This window comes from Oncorhynchus keta, chromosome 11 (assembly GCF_023373465.1).
Source record: "Oncorhynchus keta strain PuntledgeMale-10-30-2019 chromosome 11, Oket_V2, whole genome shotgun sequence".
Lineage (NCBI taxonomy): Eukaryota > Metazoa > Chordata > Actinopteri > Salmoniformes > Salmonidae > Oncorhynchus > Oncorhynchus keta.
In genome coordinates, this window is record NC_068431.1 from 40,156,032 (window position 1) to 40,173,252 (window position 17,221).

At 39.8% G+C, this 17,221-nt stretch overlaps 1 pseudogene; it reads left to right on the plus strand.

Annotated features, from left to right (window-relative positions):
* The first annotated feature begins 5,347 nt into the window (after positions 1-5,347).
* On the plus strand, positions 5,348-6,844 carry LOC127906255 (uncharacterized; annotated as a pseudogene).
* Positions 6,845-17,221: the final 10,377 nt, after the last annotated feature.

The following is a 17,221-nucleotide window of genomic DNA, read 5'->3' on the forward strand; positions in this document are numbered from 1 at the left end:
ACACACCAGCATGTAGGCCAATTTGGGACAAAGTGTTTTACCTTCATCCAGAGTAGCCTAAACCTCTGTCAATGTTTGATACTTCTCTCAGTAGTGTACTTTCAATTTGTGCCATCTCCATTGTTTACTACTACATTCTTCCATGCTGTGCCAGGCTGACCTGATTACTGCTTGTAACATATTATCTTTTTCCAAGCAAAGCACTGTTCAGTCTACATACTTATCATCACAAAGGACAGGGAGTAATCAAACATTAGAGTGTGGGTTGATTCGTATTACATCGGCTTTCACACAGTTTTCATAAATCCCTCAAACTAACCTTTGGGCTACAGAGAATACATCAATATCCTCCTATTGTAAGAGGAAATCAAAAATGCTCAATCCTCTCATTTTACCTCTCGACTAAATCCTTTATTTGAAAGGTGACAGAAAATGTTGAAGTGACTCATGTCATATACTGTAGCCCAGTTGATGTTTATCAATTGTGTAGGGCGATGTGGAGAGGAGCAGAGCAGGTCAGAGTGGTAATGGAGGTGAACTGTGTTAGTGTAATGAATAATCTTTACCTTAGACCTGAAGACTCCCGTAATCTCCTTAGAGCAGCAACTAGACAGAGCAGCCGGCTAACACAACATTATGTAACCTTCTTTAAATATCGGGTCAGTTACACCACAGCTGCTATAGGGTTTGGGTTCAATAGACATGACAAAATGTTTGTCTGAAAAGCCTACAAATTCCATTGTTTGACATGGATGACATAGACATGTCTGATTGTTGAATATGCCTTGCGTAATCTTGAGTTGTTAGACATATCTTTTCAAGAAAGTTATGGGAAGCAAAGTTTTGTTTGTTGCCAATATGTATGTTTTAGCTGTTGGACAGGTGTTGTTATGTTTTGTGAGAACTAGAGAATTCCATTGGACGAGGAAACAGAAGTCATGCACAGACAGTCCACCTCAGACTTAGATGTCATTGTTACAGTTGGAGCAGCATTCTCTATTCTAATAGACAGCAAGATAGTGAATTCACTCACATTCATAATCTCAACAATTTGCAGTGAATGTTGTGATGTTGATATTACACTTTTGTGCACATTGCAACATCATTTTCCTACCATAACATTTTGTCTTTAAGAATGCAAAACACAAATGATGTTGATATTACACTTTCGTGCGTATTGCAACATCATTTTCATAACATAACATTTTGTCTTTAAGAATGCAAAACACAAATTATGATACATTTTCCTCATATGCTGATTGCAATTTAGTGTGTGAATGTATGCAACTAGTTTGATTATGTAAGTGATGTTACTTTCTACCACTGTATCCTACTATGGATACAGAGTGTCTGCAATGCCTCCCTTTAACCCAGCCGGGAGACTGGCTCATTCACTGTGCTACTCTTACTCTGAAGAAGCATTCAGACCAGCTAGCTAATAAATGGAGTGGCAGACTTTGTATAGTGTGGAATGTTATTTTGTAGCTAATTCGTTTATTTTGGTTTTCAAATATTGCTGTTGTTAATAATAATAAGCAATTTTCTTCCCAACTTCAACAATGTTTTAAATAATTTGACTCAAGATTTTAGTGGGGAAAACATTTTTAAACACACAATTTTCTTTTGGTGTCAGGAAATACTTTAAGACATTATTTCTACAACCCAGACTGTCACCCAGTGCTCACCAACAAGTTTGTGTTAAGAATGGATTATTTTACTTTGTTACCCGCCAAAGGACAGGCATTATGTTTGAATATATAAGTAAGTCGATTTCAAAGGATCATTCAAACATGTAGCCATATTTTTCTAAGTCAAGGCTTCTCCATCCAACCATAAACATAAGCAATCAATCAATTGTGGCCATTTTAACGATGCATCATAAAGTTGTCTCAGCCACTTGGGAAGGAATCTCGAGTGCTGACAGAAAGCAGCCAGTGGTCTTTCACCTAGTGCTGTGTACTTTAAGAACTGTTTTTTGTTCCAGTGGGAGCTGGCCCTCCGAAGGCCATGAATGACTGCCAAACACAGACAGGCAGACACAGAAATGCGTAAGATAAGAACCCTGACTGAAACATTTAACATCTGCAGCCAAAGGGGAAAAAGCGATGTTTTTTAAAGCACATTTTGTTGCTTGCCCAAGTAACCTCACCGGCTCCCCAGGTGACAGACTATCACCGGTTCATTCTCAGCTCCTCATCAACACAGGAACATCAGCCAATCATGGTATATTTTCCAGTGTCCTGATAGTATTTTAACCTGCTAACATGTTTTGTCTTAAGTGGTTTCAAGGGTGTAAACAGATCATTACAGTAATCATCCCATATATTCTGAAGCCTAAACATCTTTCAGAAAATTACCCACAAAATGACTGCAGTTTATACAAGTAAGATAGGATGTGCTATAGTCTGATATACAGTATCAGTCAAAAGTGTGGACACACCTACTCATTCAAGGGTTTTTCTTTATTTTACTATTTTCTACATAGTAGAATAATGGTGAAGACTTCAAAACTATGAAATAACACATATGGAATCATGTAGTAACCAAAAAAGTCTGAAACAAATCAAAATATATTTTATATTTGATATTCTTCAAAGTAGCCAGTCTGTCACAGTCATCATAACGAGGAGACCAAGGCACAGCGTGATAAGTGTACATTCTATTTTATTAAATGAATGCAACACTGAACAAAACTATACGAAATAACAAAACGAACTGTGACGCAATATGACTAGTGCAAACAGGCAACTAAACATAGAATAATAACCCACAAAACCAAAATGGAAAATGGCAACCTAAATAGGATCCCCAATCAGAGACAATGTTAAAAAGCTGCTTCTGATTGGGAACCAATTCAGGCCACCATAGACCTACATATACCGAGAAATACTAAAACCCCATAGATTTACAAAAACCCTAGACAGGACAAAAACACCTAGACGATACAAAAACTAAACCAACCACCCTTGTCACACCCTGACCTAACCAAAATAATAAAGAAAACAAAGATAACTAAGGTCAGGGCGTGACACAGTCAGTTAAGAACAAATTCTTATTTACAATGACGGCGTACACAGGCCAAACCCAGGCGACGCTGGGCCAATTATGCGCCGCCCTATGGGACTCCCAATCACGGCCGGTTGTGATACAGCCTGGAATCAAACCAGGGTGTCTGTAGTGACACCTCAAGCACTGAGATGCAGTGCCTTAGACCGCTGTGGCACCCGGGAGCTTCATGAAGTAGTCACTTGGAATGCATTTCAATTAACAGCTGTGCCTTGTTAAAAGTTCATTTGTGGAATTTCTTTCATGCTTAATAAGTCTGAGACAATCAATTGTGTTGTGACAAGGTAAGGGTGGTATACAGAAGATAGCACTATTTGATAAAAGACCAAGTCCATATTATGACAAGAACAGCTCAAATAAGCAAAGAGAAAAGACAGTCCATCATTACTTTAAGACATGGAGGTCAGTCAATGCAGAACATTTCAAGAACTTTGAAAGTTTCTTCAGGTGCAGTCGCAAAATCCATCAAGCGCAATGATGAAACTGCCTGTCGTAAGGACCGCCACAAGAAAGGAAGACCCAGAGTTACCTCTGCTGCAGAGGATAAGTTCATTAGAGTTATCAGGCTCAGAAATTGCAGCCCAAATAAATGCTTCACAGAGTTCAAGTAACACATCTCAACATCAACTGTTCAGAGGAGACTGCGTGAATCAGGCCTTCATGGTCAAATTGCTGCAAAGAAACCACAATTAAAGGACACCAATAATAATAAGAGACTTGCTTGGGCCAAGAAACACGAGCAATGGACATTAGACCAGTGGAAATCTGTCCTTTGGTCTGATGAGTCAAAATTTGAGATTTTTGCTTCCAAACGCCGTGTCTATGTAAGAGTAGGTGAACAGATGATCTCCGCATGTGTGGTTCCCACCATGAAGCATGGAGGAGGAGGTGTGATGGTTTTGGGGTGTTTTGCTGGTGAAACTGTTGATTTATTTAGAATTCAAGGCACAGTTAACCAGTATGACTACCACAGCATTCTGCAGCGATATGCCATCCCATCTGGTTTGCGCTTAGTGGGTCTATCATTTGTTTTTCAACAGGACAATGACCCAATACACCTCCAGGCTGTGTAAGGGCTATTTGATCAAGAAGGAAAGTGATGGAGTGTTGCATCAGATGACCTGGCCTCCACAATCACCCGACCTCAACCTAATTGAGATGGTTTGGGATGAGGTCGACCGCGGAGTGAAGGAAAAGCAGCCAACAAGTGCTCAGCATATGTGTGAACTCCTTCAAGACGGTTGCAAATGCATTCCAGATGAAGCTGGTTGAGAGAATGCCAAGTGTGCAAAGCTGTCATCAAGGCAAATAGTGGCTACTTTGAAGAATCTAAAATAGATTTGGATTTGTTTAACACTTTCTTGGTTACTACATGATTCCATATGTTTTATTTCATAGTTTAGTGCCTTCACTATTATTCTACAATGTAAACAACATAAACAAAATCCCTTGAATGAGTAGGTATGTCCAAACTTTTGACCAGTACTGTACTTGTCCATCCTTATTACTTTAACAAAGAAAAGATGCCTATGTTGTCTTCGTTTTGGTCAAATGAAGGGCCTTTTAGTGTCTGGACTGTCAGCAGACAGGGCACCAGTGTCTTTGAAATGTACTATAACAAGACATACAGGAATTTAACGTTACCTCTGGGTGGATTTATACTCCTTTGTTGCAGCATAACTGTCACTGCAGAGTTAGTGGTTAATGTTGTACAAATCCATTAAAAATATTGTCTACTTCATGTCTACCACATCAAATCTCTGAGATACTTTATGTGACTGACTGTAGATCATCCACTGGCACAGTGAACACTGACCAGAAGCTGTTGATAAATTCTAGTGTTCCATCTGACTGCATCTCCTTTATTTTCATAGGCCTATTGCAGACAATGATTGGCACAAGTGTATTTACACAAAAGGTCCACAGTTCTTACAAACCAGAAATGTTTGATGTGGCTTGATAGGAATAGTCAAAAGTTCAGTAGAATATCAGACTTCTTCTCTTTTGAAAGGAGTGGATGGCTACTGTACCGATGGTGTTAATATTTAATCTGGGGGTAGCCTCAGAGTATGGCACAACACAACCACAGATTGACACCAGAAAATGCAGGGTGCCCCACTTGGAAAAATTATATTCCCTAGTTAATGTTGTGTGTTCATATTCAGTCAAGTTTAGGTCCTGCAGGCTGTCTTGACACATAATAATGTCATGAAAGCACATTCTAATAGTGTAAGAGGTCCTTAGTTGACACTAAACTGTACATTTTGGTGTTCCTCAAGGTTCCGTTTTAGGACCACTATTGTTTTCACTATATATTTTACCTCTTGGGGATGTTATTCGAAAACATAATGTTAACTTTCACTGCTATGCGGATGACACACAGCTGTACATTTCAATGAAACATGGTGAAGCCCCAAAATTGCCCTTGCTAGAAGCATGTGTTTCAGACATAAGGAAGTGGATGGCTGCAAACTTTCTACTTTTAAACTCGGACAAAACAGAGATGCTTGTTATAGGTCCCAAGAAACAAAGAGATCTTCTGTTGAATCTGACAATTAATCTTAATGGTTGTACAGTCGTCTCAAATAAAACTGTGAAGGACCTCGGCGTTACTCTGGACCCTGATCTCTCTTTTGAAGAACATATCAAGACCATTTCAAGGACAGCTTTTTTCCATCTACGTAACATTGCAAAAATCAGAAACTTTCTGTCCAAAAATGATGCAGAAAAATTAATCCATGCTTTTGTCACTTCAAGGTTAGACTACTGCAATGCTCTACTTTCCAGCTACCCGGATAAAGCACTAAATGAACCTCAGTTGGTGCTAAATACGGCTGCTAGATCATATTACTCCAGTGCTAGCCTCTCTACACTGGCTTCCTGTCAAAGCAAGGGCTGATTTCAAGGTTTTACTGCTAACCTACAAAGCATTACATGGGCTTGCTCCTACCTATCTCTCTGATTTGGTCCTGCCGTACATACCTACACGTACGCTACGGTCACAAGACGCAGGCCTCCTAATTGTCCCTAGAATTTCTAAGCAAACAGCTGGAGGCAGGGCTTTCTCCTAAAGAGCTCCATTTTTATGGAACGGTCTGCCTACCCATGTCAGAGATGCAAACTCGGTCTCAACCTTTAAGTCTTTACTGAAGACTCATCTCTTCAGTGGGTCATATGATTGAGTGTAGTCTGGCCCAGGAGTGGGAAGGTGAACGGAAAGGCTCTGGAGCAACGAACCGCCCTTGCTGTCTCTGCCTGGCCGGTTCCCCTCTTTCCACTGGGATTCTCTGCCTCTAACCCTATTACGGGGGCTGAGTCACTGGCTTACTGGGGCTCTCTCATGCCGTCCCTGGAAGGGGTGCGTCACCTGAGTGGGTTGATTCACTGATGTGGTCATCCTGTCTGGGTTGGCGCCCCCCCTTGGGTTGTGCCATGGCGGAGATCTTTGTGGGCTATACTCAGCCTTGTCTCAGGATGGTAAGTTGGTGGTTGAAGATATCCCTCTAGTGGTGTGGGGGCTGTGCTTTGGCAAAGTGGGTGGGGTTATATCCTTCCTGTTTGGCCCTGTCCGGGGGTGTCCTCGGATGGGGCCACAGTGTCTCCTGACCCCTCCTGTCTCAGCCTCCAGTATCTATGCTGCAGTAGTTTATGTGTCGGGGGGATAGGGTCAGTTTGTTATATCTGGAGTACTCCTCCTGTCCTATTCGGTGTCCTGTGTGAATCTAAGTGTGCGTTCTCTAATTCTCTCCTTCTCTCTTTCTTTCTCTCTCTCGGAGGACCTGAGCCCTAGGACCATGCCCCAGGACTACCTGACATGATGACTCCTTGCTGTCTCCAGTCCACCTGGCCGTGCTGCTGCTCCACTTTCAACTGACCTGAGCCCTAGGACCATGCCCCAGGACTACCTGACATGATGACTCCTTGCTGTCCCCAGTCCACCTGGCCGTGCTGCTGCTCCAGTTTCAACTGTTCTGCCTTATTATTATTCGACCATGCTGGTCATTTATGAACATTTTAACATCTTGGCCATGTTCTGTTATAATCTCCACCCAGCACAGCCAGAAGAGGACTGGCCACCCCACATATGCTCTCTCTAATTCTCTCTTTCTTTCTCTCTCTCGGAGGACCTGAGCCCTAGGACCATGCCCCAGGACTACCTGACATGATGACTCCTTGCTGTCCCCAGTCCACCTGGCCGTGCTGCTGCTCCAGTTTCAACTGTTCTGCCTTATTATTATTCGACCATGCTGGTCATTTATGAACATTTGAACATCTTGGCCATGTTCTGTTATAATCTCCACCTGGCACAGCCAGAAGAGGACTGGCCACCCCACATAGCCTGGTTCCTCTCTAGGTTTCTTCCTAGGTTTTGGCCTTTCTAGGGAGTTTTTCCTAGCCACCGTGCTTCTACACCTGCATTGCTTGCTGTTTGGGGTTTTAGGCTGGGTTTCTGTACAGCACTTTGAGATATCAGCTGATGTACGAAGGGCTATATAAATACATTTGATTTGATTTGACTAAAAGGTTGTATTCTATACCCATTTGAAAATTTAAAAAGGTTATTGATTTGTTTGATGAAATTACAGATTTTCTCAGGTGACCCCATTTCAATTTCAAGCGACCCCATGTTTGGAAACCACTGCTTACAGGAAGGGTGGCAGTAAGCCACTGGTTACTAATAGCTCAATGCACTGCCCTTTAACATTTCACAAACACAAGTTACCTCTGTTGCTTGCGCTGGTGACCTGCAATACCAGAACCAAACTGAAGAGTTCTCAGTAGCTTCCATCATGGGTTGGTGAAGTATATTTTGTCTAAAACAATGGAATTACACTGTACCTGCTTATACCAGGCTGAACTGAGCAAAATCATCGACGTTCAGCAGAATCCTGCTTATCTTTTAAGAAGTTTATGAAGCAAAGCTTTTAATGATATCAGACAACAAATCCCTTATGGTTCAAGAGTCCTAAAACAAGACATCCCTTTGCCAAAAGCTACCTGCCAGGTGTTATGCAACATACAATCACAAACCTTTATGAGAGCAGTCACCAGAAATGTGCACTTGTTTATGAAAAGAAACAACAGAAATTGAGTAGGAAATGAGTAATGGAAAGTAAAGTGAATAGTTATGGGGGGAAAAAAGAGTAAGGTATCTCAATATCATCATCTAATAAACTGTAAATACTTGTTAATCTCTTACTAAAAATAGATTGATTAAAATGTTTATCCATATTCAAACATACCAGTGGCTTGTTGACGTTTTGCAAATATGCACAAAGCAGCATCACAGACAGATGTTGGCTTGGAAATTCTACCACATAGTTGGAAAATCCCAAACTAGGTGGAGTTTATTAAAAAGGAGTAGAGTATGGAAGCCTCATAGTCTTATTTTTCACGAACAGTAGAATAGAAACAGGGGAAGAAAATACATTTAACGTGAGCTTTCTTCTGTCCTCTTTTTCAATGGTTATGTCTAAATAGCCTACAGGCATTAGGCCAACATCCTCTGTGGATCAAGTTGGATAATGTGGAATGCTGTACATGTATTACAGTATAACTCCAGTTAACTCTGAATATCTAGCTGTCACTTACTGAAGCCTGTTTGTTTTATCCTTGATATTTCATAATAAGTGAAGCCCTGATATTTTCCAGTAAACCTATTTCAGTGGTACGACTATATGGAAAAACAATGTATTACTCTGTTCTCTGTTTGTAACCTTGAATTTTGAAAATAAAAAAAAGAGCGTAATGCTTTAGCCTTGGCATTTCTCCTCTTGGAAACCTTGCCTTTTTCCTCTCTCCCGCTCCCACACATTCACTCCTTTCCCTTCACCCCGTTTCAGCTGGCCAGCCTTACAGTGGAGAACAAAAATCACTCACTTACACGAGCAAATACATTACTCTTTTTCCTGTCAGATACATCATACTGAGTTAAATTGAAAGAAGTGAGATGAATCCATAAATACATTTAAAGGGTACAGAGAGAAGGCATTTCCGTTGACACACTGTTTTTGATTAAATGTGTGAATAACATTGTCTTTATAGCCTATTACTGTAGGGATCCACAGAAATCTAGATACTTCGCTGGAGCTGACATTCTAACCAGTGTATAAGAAAGCCAGCGGTGCAAGACAAAGTGCAATTTAAATTCACTTTTTTACTACAGACAGTAACATATTTTGGATTGGGGAATAGAAAAGTGGTCAGTCTCAATGAGCATTTTTAGAAAGGAGGAAACCAGAGTGCTGTCACCTTATCTTCAACGTGTGAATTGTGCTCCATAGTTCTCATGTTCCACTTGGATAGTTTCAAATATAAAACAACAACTGAAGCGGTGTTTCTATACATGTATTTTGCCAATGAGAAAATGGTCTCATGAGGTAAAAAGCACCAGTGATTTCTTTATGGAAATTACCACATTCAGGTCCCTAAATACTATGATGTCAGAATTACCACATTCATGTCCCTAAATACTATGATGTCAGAATTACCACATTCATGTCCCTAAATACTATGATGTCAGAATTACCACATTCATGTCCCTAAATACTATGATGTCAGAATTACCACATTCACCCCCCCCTCACCAACACAAACACTTTCAAACTCACCATATACGGTGCTACTAACTATTATCTATCCTGTTAACTAGTCACTTTACCACTACCTATACAGTATGTACTGTACATACTGTACAGTGCCTTTAGAAGGTATTCTTACCCTTTGACTTATTCCACATTTTGTTGTGTCACAGCTTGAATTCAAAATGTATTAAAATATGTCATTTACGTACACTACCGTTCAAAAGAAACTCTGTTTCTCAAACTAGACACTGGTTTAGTTTGTCCTCTTGCTCAGTTATGCACCGGGGCCTCCCACTCTTTCTATTCTGGTTAGTGCCAGTTTGCACTGTTCTGTGAAGGAAGTAGTACACAGCGTTGTACGAGATCTTCAGTTTCTTGGCAATTTCTCACATGGAATAGCCTTCATTAGCCTTCAACAAGAATAGACTGACAAGTTTCAGAAGAAAGTTCTTTGTTTCTGGACATTTTGAGCCTGTAATCGAACACACAAATGCCGATGCTCCAGATACTCAACTAGTCTAAAGAAGGCAAGTTATATTGCTTCTTTAATCAGGACACCAGTTTTCAACTGTGCTAGCATAATTGCAAAAGGGTTTTCTAAGGATTAATTAGCCTTTTAAAATGATAAACTTGGATTAGATAACACAACGTGCCATTGGAACACAGGAGTGATGGTTGCTGATAATGGGCCTCGATACGCCTATTGTCACGTTCTGACCTTTATTTCCTTTGTTTTGTCATTATTTAGTATGGTCAGGGCGTGAGTTGGGGTGGGCAGTCTGTTTGTTTTTCTATGATTTGGGTATTTTTATGTTTCGTCCTAGTATGGTTCTCAATCAGAGGCAGGTGTCATTAGTTGTCTCTGATTGAGAATCATACTTAGGTAGCCTGGGTTGCACTGTTTGTTTGTGGGTGATTGTGTATGTTAGTGGCTTGTGTCAGCACATGTCTCATTTGTAGCTTCACGGTCGTCATTGGTTTATTGTTTTTGTATAGTGTTGCAGTGTTCAGTGTTCTCTTTATTAAAATTCATGATGAACACATACCACGCCGCATTTTGGTCCTCTGATCCTTCTCGCCTCTCCTCTTCAGATGAAGAGGAGGAAGACCGTGACACCTATGTAGATATTCCATAAAATATTTGCAGTTTCCAGCTAAAATAGTAATTTACAACATTAACGATGTCTACACTGTATTTCTGATAAATTTTATGTTATTTTAATGTACAAATGTGCTTTTCTTTCAAAAACTAGGACATTTCTAAGTGACCCCAAACTTTTGAGCGGTCGTGTAAGTATTCACACCCCTGAGTCAATCATTTGTAGAAGCACCTTTGGCAGTGTCTTTCTGGGTAATTGTCTAAGAGACTTCCATACCTGGATTGTGCAACATTTTCCAAAAACTCTGTCAAATTGGTTGTTGATTATTGCTAGACAACCATTTTCAGTTTTTGTCATAGATTTTCAAGTAGGTTTTTAGTCAAAACTGTAAGTCGGACACTCATGAACATTAACTGTCTTCTTGGTAAACAATGCCAGTGTAGATTTGGCCTTGTGTTTTAGTTTATTGTCCTGCTGAAAGGTGAATTAATCTCCCAGTTATAACGTCCTTCGTCTGTTGAAGGAGAAGCGGACCAAAATGCAGCATGGTGGTTACTCATGTTCTTTAATGAAGAATCAACGATACATGAAATAACTATAATATCCAAAAACAACAAACGAAACGCGAAAACCTATTACAGCCTGTCTGGTGAATAACTACACAGAGACAGGAACAATCACCCATGAAAACACTCACAGAATATGGCTGCCTAAATATGGTTCCCAATCAGAGACAACGAGAATCACCTGACTCTGATTGAGAACCGCCTCAGGCAGCCATAGACTACGTCGACGCCCCACAAAACCCCAAGACAAAAAACACACCACAATAACCCATGTCACACCCTGGCCTGACCAAATATATAAAGAAAACACAAAATACTATGACCAAGGCGTGACACCAGTGTCTGGTAGAAAGCAGACTGAACAAGGTTTTCCTCTAGGATTTTTCCTGTGCTTAGCTCTATTCCGTTTATTTTTTATCTTGAAAAACTCTACAGCCCTTAACGATTACAACATACCCATAACATGATGCAGACACCACTATTCTTGAAAATATGGAGAGTGGTACTTAGTAATGTGTTGTATTGGATTTGAACCAAACACAACACTTTGTATTCAGGACAAAACTTAACTGCTTTGCCAAATATTTTGCAGTATTACTTTAGTGCCTTGTTGCAAACAGGATGCATGCTTTGGAATATTTGTATTCTGTCCAAGCGTCCTTTTCACGCTGCCAATAAGTTAGTATTGTGGAGTAACTACAATGTTGTTGAGCCATCCTCAGCTTTCTCCTTATTAAGCTAATTTTGACTCCTGAACTTTTTTAGGCTTGCCATAAAATAACGGGTTGAATACGTATTGACACAAGACATTTCAGCTTTTCATTTTGAATTCATTTGTAAACATTTTGAAAAACATTATTCCACTTTGACATCATGGGGTATTGTGTGTAGGCCAGTGAGAAAACAGTCTAAATGTAATCCATTTAAAATTCAGGCTGTAACATAACAAAATGTAGAAAAAGTCCAGTCACTGTAGCTTCCTCAAGTGTACCCCATGCATACCGACTCGGTGCACCTGTATATAACCATGTTATCTTTACTCTTTATTGTTGTCCGTTATTCACTGTGTATTTATTCCTCGTGTAACTATTTCTAGTTTTTTTCATCTTTATCTTTAACTCTGCATTGTTGGAAAATGACCATAAAGTCTGCATTTCATTGTTAGTCTACACCTGTCATTTATGAAGCATGTGACAAATAACATTTGATTTGATATTAACTTAACTTCAATGGTCTGTTTCATCTGGGTACTTAAGGGTGAGTATGTGTGGCAAAGTAGCCTATTATAAGTGAATCAAGAAATGGATGAACACCTTTGTCTCCCGTTAAGAGCAATAAATAACAGTTCCCTCCAGATAAAAGGCATCCATTTAGGTGTTAGAGTGACTGAATATTTAGGAAAATAAAAGGTGTTCATTAGTAAGTCAAAATTAAAAGTAAAATTTAAGTGAATGTGGGTGTCAAAATAGTTTCAAGTAGGTAGCTAGTGGGCCATTCCATCCAACATAGTGCATTTTGGGTAGAGTAATTTCGTTAAAAATAAATTCATATTTATTTCACTTAATTTTTACATTTTGTCATAAAGAGCACATTCAACTTCATAAATAACACATTTTTCTATTTCAAAAGGTTAAATGGAAGCATGTTGAGTATAACAGTGAAGGGCGATTCAATGCAAGCTTCACAAAATGTTTTAATTGTTCAAACATTTCTGACCTATCTATCTATTGGTAACAGGATTAACGTGTTATGCTTGTCCCGTTTAGTTTTCACCACAAAACACCAGACAATGGCCAAATATATGAGAAGTAGCTCACCTGCTTTTACCCTATAATTTGACTATTAGATGTTGAATGTTCCTTTTGAAAAAATTATTTAAAAAGGAATAGTTTCACCATATTAAAATGAGACTTCAGTTCATGTAACAGGGTAGACAAATGTAAATTAATCACTAATCCTCAGAAATGACTTTGCATAGCAACAAAGTAACTAGGGCTTTACAATGATGGTGAAAACTTGAGGAAGTTGTTGGGTTAATGTTTAAAATCTTCCTACAAGTCAGAAAACACTCCCTAACACTTTATCGAGTCTTAATTCATATTAAACATCAGCTGTATTGACTTTTCCATGTGGTCTATATTAAAGGGTACTTCCTTTAATATAATAGGCTTTTAAAATGAGATATTTAGTGAACAATTTCAACTTAACATTTTAAAGGGACACTAAAGACACTCTATTCGTGGAACAGCCCTGGTGTAAATCTGGGCATTTTGTTCCCTATTCTAAATTGGTAAAAACGAATGTACTAATGCTCTAAGTGTGTACTAAGTATAAATAGAAATAGCTTGATTAGCAACAGAACTTGTGGCTCTGGTGCTGCAATGATAGAATTACAGATATATCAAACCAATGTCTTGCCACCTGCTTCTTGATTGTACATCTTAGCCATTCACTCTTCAGCTGTGTGGTACAAGAGAAAGAAGGTTGTTGCCTCCAGAGGGATCCCTTTTAAAAACAGAATTAAAAGTAAACCTAATATATTATCCAGCATGCTACTGGCAGCCGAATGAGCACAGACCTCAGTCACACATATTTGCTAGGAAACTGGACTGTCCCCATAGAGATGTAGTCAGAGAGTAAATAGGAGGAGGTGAGGGAGGGGGTGGTCCAAAATAGGGGAGGGTTGTGTAAAATAGGGGAGGGTTGTCAAACTACCTCACAAAAACATTCAAAGCTGCGTACATTTTTTATATGAATTGACAAGAACAAATAGGAATTGCTGATAGACATTAGAGAGGACAGGAGCATCATTGCTCTTAAATAAGAACAGTTGTTTAGAGACAATACAAGTATTCTACATATACTAGCCTACAACACCACAATGCAATGAATAATTGCATTATTGTTTTCAAACGAGTACAACATTCTACTCTAGGCTGCTGTGAAAACAGCGGCAAAAGCCCAGTGATTTAAATGTTTCATTCGATTTGGATCAGTTGTGGGTCTACTCTCGACAATTTATAAGACCTAGAAAGGCACAGTAGCCTCTGATACTGAATACGCTGTCTGTTGCAGATCATCATTCTCCTAAATCATGGTATAATAATGTAGCCACATATGCTCCTGACAGGCCCAGTTATTCAGGAAAGATTAACACATGCTCTGCCTCCTCTCCAATCCTAACAGCTATTCCTCTGGCACCTAGAATCGAACGCTTCAATATAGCCTAAATATTTATAATTGATCTAATTAATTACTATTTATATGTGGCATAAACACAGTCACAATGTTTTAATCTGATTAGGCTACTTCAGTGCTTTACCTGGACTGATATAAGTTTTGGTACTCATTTTGGGTGCCAGTACTGTTTATATTTAGGGGCAGGAGCTCCACAATACCTTTGAGCTAATATTCTATAAGAGGAACAAGAGCTCAAGCAGTAGAAGATTTGAGGTGCAGGTACTCAGCTCCAGTGATCTCCTGCCCAAGTCAAGCACTGGGCTACTTTAAAAGTCTCCTGTAGTAATGTGCAATATTCATCCAAAAATATAATTCCAGCATCCTCAAATTGGCTTGACATTAACCAGGTTTCCCCTCCAACCTTTTTATGCGAGTAAAGTAGTCTACATGTCTGATAAAAAATGTCACCACATCATGGGAAAGCATGCAGTTTATTCAGCTACAGATGAAATAAGTTGTGCACAGTGATGAGGTTGATGCTCCTTTCAAACCATATCGAGGGTCTAATTCTGGTGACACGATGATCGATGCTAGGCTGCCATTTAACAAATAAAAATACTCTTGCAGTTTTGTCCATAATAATCTAGTCATGTAGTATCTGCAAGATGTTGGCTAGAGAGCACTTGGCAATACCAGAGTGGGCATATGCGCTATACCTATGCAAATAAAAATAATTTGACAAAACCATTAGTAGGCCTAGAGTTGAAAATGTGATGGAAACGCATTTAATTTGTTTATTTTATTCATTACATGGGAATGACCTCAAGTTAGTTTTATGTGTACAATGTATTTATGCACAGACTTTTATCTGCTACAAGTCAATTTGATGTAAACAACTCTGATGGGAAAACGTGCCATGGTTGCCGGGTATTTGGCAGATATCTTTTTTAAAGCAGTGAAATTAAATTGTAGAGGGCCAAATTGTCTAGGAAAGGCTGTCTATCATAGCCCACACCCCACCTTTGCACTTCAGAACCATTCTCTCAAGTCTTGCATGCAGGTGTGCCTGCTTAGAAGAGCAACAGAGGAGCCGTGGCCAAGGTTACCGTTGATTGCGATGATGGAGGCATTTTTCATTAAAGTAAAACAAAAGTTAGAGAAAAAGAGTATGCCTATAGTGAAAAGCCTGCAAGGGGAATTTAATATAAGTTTTAATATTGTAGTGGACTAAAATGAGAAGAATGCAGGCTACCTTATTTAGTTTAAGATACTGTAGGTTACAAGTAGGTCTGTCAAAAAATAAACAACATTAGCCTATTTCTGTCATTTGTTGGGTATGGTAGGCCTTTGTGGTAATTGCTGCAATATAGCCTGTATAAAACTTTTCTGAAGGTTTAAACCAGTTCATAACTGCTTTGTTTCATTCTGTTGAGCCATTTTCTTTGGCAAATTAAGTTCCTGTGAGGACAGACGCTAGGAGATGAGAAACAAGTACAGGGAGTGAATATTTAATAAATAAACGACATGAAACAAAACAAGGACCGCGTCTGGACAGGGTGAACAAAACAACATTAAATGCTAACACCGGGATCAAACTGAGGAATGGACAGATAGAGGAAATGAATTAAGTGAAAGAGTCCAGGTGAGTCCAATGAAGCGCTGATGCGCGTAACGACGGTGACAAGTGTGCGTAATGATGGGTAGCCTGGCACCATCGAGCGCCAGAGAGGGGGAGCAGGAGCAGGCGTGACAGTTCCAACTGTAATACTGTGTTTGCCTCATATTTTCCCTATAAACAATGGTTTGACATACTTTTGATATTACCCTAATATCATTTAAAAGGTTTGGCGTGGCTATTGTTACTCCTATAATCTAACAATATAAAGCTAATCTTGACACAAAATATTCTGACTGAAAATGTACGAGTTGGCCTCCAGTACATCTATATTTGTGTAGCAGACGCAATAGCCATCTTACAAAGAAATGCATGTTGTGTCATAGCATGCTGCCAGCATATCTCACTCTCTCTCTACCTCTCTGGGGCTAGGGCTAAGCTTCTCTTCTTTTGTGTAGGCTATATCTTTTTTTAAATATTAAAATCATACAGTAGACACATAAGCTTATAGGCCTATGCATGATTTTCCCTGATGCATTTAGCGCTCAAATCTCAGACAGCGTAAGGCAGACAATTATTGTTTTAGGAATGTAGCCTAAAAACCAAAAAAATGTATATACTATAAAGTGGCCACCAGATGCATTAAGTACTGCAGTGCATCTCCTCCTCATAGACTGCACCAGATTTGCCAGTACTTACTGTGAGATGTTACTTCACTCTTCCACAAAGGCATTTGCAAGTTCCCGGACATTTCTGGGGGGAATGGCCCTAGCCCTGACCCTCCGATCCAACAGGTCCTAGACGTGCTCAATGGGATTGAGATCAGGTCTCTTCGCTGGCCATGGCAGAACACTGACATTCCTGTCTTGCAGGAAATCACACACAGAACGAGCAGTATGGCTGGTGGCATTGTCATGCTGGAAGGTCATGTCAGGATGAGCCTGCATGAAGGGTACCACACGAGGGAGGAGGATGTCTTCCCTGTAACGCACAGCATTGAGATTGCCTGCAATGACAACAAGCTCAGTCCGATGATGCTGTGACACACCGCCCCAGACCATGATGTACCCTCCACCTCCAAATCGATCCCGCTCCAGAGTACAGGCCTCG